The following is a 5,301-nucleotide window of genomic DNA, read 5'->3' as shown; positions in this document are numbered from 1 at the left end:
TGTCACTCGTAAATATTCCGAATGCCAATTTGGACGGCAGTTTGATAGTAACGTGGGAGCGCGATAGGTAGCGCCACCATTTGCCCGGAGGCCTGTTTTTCCTTTATGTTGCATGTAAAACCATGAGGTTTATGCAGGATTTTCTTTATAAAATAATGTAAGATTTTGAAGTTAAAACTTACCAAGTGTTGAACCTGACTCACTGACTGATATATTGTTTTATAATTTATATTTCAATGTGTTCATTGAGTAAGAACTATTTTCAATAATTAAAATAATAGAATAGGAATACCTACGACCTACCTACTATTTACATTTCACTAATATTTATATTTATCAATCAGTCAGTCAAAAGTCAGGACACATTTAAATTAGTAATATTAAAATATATCAATAACTTATTATGTGACTAATAAATAAACATTTTTTTTACATGTTCCTTATATAATAATTAAAATAATGAAAAACTAACAATTATTAAGTAAGTATAAATAGTTTTCTAAAAATAAAATTATAATGTGTGGGTAAAATGTAGTATTATAAAATTAAAATTAAAAATATTCTTTTTTAATAGTCGGGTACATCATTATTATTTATATTATAATTTTGAATGCTTGGTTAGATTTTTTTGTTTTTATTTTTTTCTCTACCTGTATTTTCTACAGTACATGCAAAATACATACGACATTGCAAATAAAAAGTTATAATGGATTTTGCAATTTTGTCCATGTTCATTGCAACCGATGGATATAATTTTTAAATTATTTGTTTCCAAATATTTTAATATTTCAAATAATATACTTTTATGCATTTTAGTAGATGTTAATATTTTGCATATTGCGTCTTCGAGCTGACAATAATAGGTAAGTATGTAATTTCTCGATGAATACTGTTATTCCAAACTTCTCGAGTTCTATCATCCTAAATAAATTATAATTTATAATTTATATTAAATGATTTTATCTTCTCTACATCGTGATTTTAGGATAAGTTTACCAATTATACGTGTATAGTGTATAGTGTATACCAGTATACCACATATTAAAATACATGAAAATCATACTTATTTATTGATAAATTGATTATTGGTTAAAGTGACTATGCAAGGTATAATATATTTTATAACGGTATCGAGAATTTTATGAAACGAATTATAATGTAAATATGTAATGTAACTGCAAGTATTTAATTTTGAATAATTGACAAACGAAAAATAACTTGTAAAGTTCGGAGAAAAAAAAATGTATTTATTAATATTATATTATGTATTAATACTCACAACAAAATCGATTAGTGTTTTCATTTATTATATGATAATTATAACTAACTAATAAATATTCCTTAAGTATTGTAAAATTGTTGAGCGCAATTGGTAGGTATATAAAAAAGTAATTTTAGGTGTAATTGGTAAACTGTTATAATTTTTTATGAACATTTATAGGAAAGAACTTTAAAAATTTTTTTTAAATATTTCATGCCTAAAAATAGCTCAATAAAAATAATTTAAATTTGTTGACAATTTTATCATAATACTGCATTGAAAATAATAATACAAAAATTTGATCAAAATTTTACAACTTACCTACCTACGATTTTTTTGTTTTTGAAATACAACAAAATATCAAAAATTGTTTTTTTTTTCATATAGAATATAAAACATATAAAGAACCTTTTATTGATGTCTCAAATTTTACGAACAAAGAGAACATTTTTTATGAATTTCTAACTAAAAAATAATTTGTAATTTTTAGTTTAACTTTTTGATAGATTTTATCGACATTTTTAGAAAATAAAACTAAAAAAGTGGAAAATTCCTCCTACCTATAAATTGCTTCAAAAGAGTAGAAATTTTGAAAATTACACCAAAACACCAAAATAGATTTGGTCAATAATTAGATTTGCATAAAAAAACATAATTATAAAATCAATATACTTATCACACCACTCAGAATTTAATATCCATTCATGAAAAGTTTTAATAATATTATTATTATATAAATGTTATTTTTGAAAAACTTTTTTTTTAATTGAAAAACATGGTTTTTCAAACCATCATACATTATATATATATAATTATTAATTATTATTTAATTATTCAATACGTTTTACATAGGTCAGCGAGTAATTTTTATTGTTGACTTAAATAACAACGACGCTACAAATAAAGTTGATGAATGTTTATTGAGAAGATCGAGAAAAATAAATAAGGGGAACAGCAACATTTAAATTGTATAGACAAATTGTACTTAGTCTAATCATTAAGATGAAACTTAACTAACTGAAGTATCCACAAATTTATCAATGGCATATATTAATTGATAATTTTAACAAACTATAGTTGTTACCTTTTTATTCTATATGAACCTGATATAGGTATATAGTTTATAATGAAATAATTAAATATTCTCAACGCAAAGGAAAGTAAATAATATTAAACAACAAAATAAATACTTTAACTTTTTATTTTAAATCATAAAATACTCTCAACAAAATCAAATTAAAAATAATAATAATGAATAATTTATATTATGTTAATTTCACTTAATCCAAATTATTATTATTATTATTATTATTTAGTAAAAACACTTTTTATATTTATTAACGTTACTTGGTATTTTATCTAGCAAAATAAACTGTAAGTTCCAAAACTATTTATCCATTATGGTAAAAATGCGCATCGAATTGTAATTTAAGTCTTATTTTTAAAAACAATTGGAATAAGAAAAATATATTTTTAAGCAACTTAATAATTTTCTAATATCAAACAGTTATTCTTATGTTTATATGTTTCAGCATCATCAACTCATATTATTATAAATATTTTTATTGGTATTTAAAATGTTATTTACTTGGCTTGGGTCTTTACTATACTCAGTCTATTGAGAAAATATTATATGGTTCAATGATAATCAGTTCTTCTGCGCGTTACCGCGCAACATCATGCCACCCAAACCAACTTCACTATGGTGGAATGTCACATGAATTTCACAGAATTATTTAACAAAATATTGTTTTCGCAGAACAGATTAGGTATACCGACACTTTTCATTTATAGTTGTTGTATGACATTGGCTTTGACATGATTACATTTTGACAACTTTTTATGTTCAATATCATACAGATTTTTATCCCGTAGCCATATAAAAAATTAACGAGTAAAATAAGTAATACATACAATATTAAAAACAACTAGTCATCGATGTAACGTGATAAGTGTAACATTAATAATTAATATATCTGTTAGGTAAATTTTTGCTAACTATTCAAATTTATTTATTACAATTATATTGTATATTATCATTATAATCGTTTATATTGACGATGTTTTTGTTATAAAAATTTTTTCAAATATTTGCACTTTTTAATTATTTCTGTAACCAGACATTTTTAAATAAAATATTTTTGGTTCTGGATATTTTAACACAGAATCAAATCTCATAAATCATTTGTGATCGGTTATTATATACCAAACCATAATATTATGATTTATGATAGATTTTTTTTTTATATAGTCAATTTTTTTCATTTTAATGATATTAATCTTTTAATGTGTTATAGAAATTTAAATATTTTAAATCAAAGATATATTATTTATAAACTTATAAATGTATAATTATATTTGTTTGCCTTACACAGCGTATGAAAACGCAAAGTAACTTTCTTACATCTTTATTTTGAAAAATAACTACAAAGTTGAAAACACTGCAACACTAATAAATTAATTTTCTATTTCCATTTAATACTTCAATTGTTTTTAACTATTTTCATTAATTTTATGATATGTTTAACCATTTTCAATAGAGATTAAAACCGGAATTTTTATATATACTTAACAATGTTCTCAACTTTCTAGCCAAAATTAATACAACTAAATTTATCAAGTTAATTAATACATATACAACATGATTATTCAATCAATATTTTTTAAATATTCTATTGTTAAAACAATATTTTTAAGTTATTTTTATTAATAATTATAGGTACAATATTTTTATTTCATGATAAAATATATGTATAAAAAACCAATAGTGATTGCTGATTATAAAATGATGCTTTACATCCCATAACTTTAATGTTAAATCACTCAAAACTATATCTACTAAACACTATTAAAAGCAGTTATAACTTATAAATGACTATAACAGATTTTCGCAAATCGACGATGCTGTCTACCTGCCCACTAAAAAATAAGTTATTACTTAATAACCTTTTCACTGAACAAAATTAATATTATCTTAAAGTAATTATTCAATATTATAAATAATACATTAAATATAATTAATATTTATAATTAAATAAATATTATATTAAATTCTACAAATCATACTCAAATATGTAAAACAATTTTTTTTATACCTACTAACATTCTGTAATAAAGAAATCATTAAAATTATATTTACTGCCATTAAGCTACACAAACTACATAAAATATATAGCTATATGAAAATCTAATAATCCACTTTCTAGTTAAGACTTACGAGCGTAAGACCAAAAGCGTTTTAAAAAAGTTTTGACTGTTTGGGGATTATTGTCTTAAAATCGCGGAAAAACATTCGGAAATTTCGTCTTATTTCTGAAGAACTTACATTTAGAAAAAAAAAAGTTAATTTAAATATTTATTTGTAGATATAGCGTAATAAAATCGCAAAATCATATATATTTCTTATTGGATATACTAAGGGGTAGGAGGAGCCTGAAGGATAAGCCCTCCAAAATATAATGTTAACCAGTCCCCATAGTTTTTAATATGCCCTGCTTCAAAACATTACCAATAGAGTTAAAATTTCTCAACATTTTTAATTTAGTTAAAAACTAATAATATATATTAGGAAGGTACAGATACATTATATTAAATTTAAAATAACTTGATTAATTGCTAGTTTCTATAGTTTAATAAGATATAATAAAATTCAATTTTCTATATTATTTATTGATCAATTATTATTATTTTTATGGTTAATATCTTATAGGTAACTATTATTATCGATTACTTAGTTGTATAGAGCTAAAGGTGTACTTAAAAATAATTCAATACGATTTGTTGTCCATTACATAAAAGGCTATAGCAATAGTCGTCCAGCAGATAGGCCATTTCAAGACCCCCTTGTATACATTATGAACAGCAATTTGATTATTTATTGGCTATTAATATTATCTATTATTATACAATTGTAATTTTATTAGTTTTTTTATTGAATAATTTTTAATTTATTTCAAAAAATGTCGGAACACATACATCATTATTGTCATAAATCTAAGTATATTATATACCTATATCATAATTCTAAAAACGGAACTACA

This window comes from Rhopalosiphum padi, chromosome 4 (genome assembly GCF_020882245.1).
Source record: "Rhopalosiphum padi isolate XX-2018 chromosome 4, ASM2088224v1, whole genome shotgun sequence".
Lineage (NCBI taxonomy): Eukaryota > Metazoa > Arthropoda > Insecta > Hemiptera > Aphididae > Rhopalosiphum > Rhopalosiphum padi.
This window is presented reverse-complemented; position numbering follows the sequence as displayed.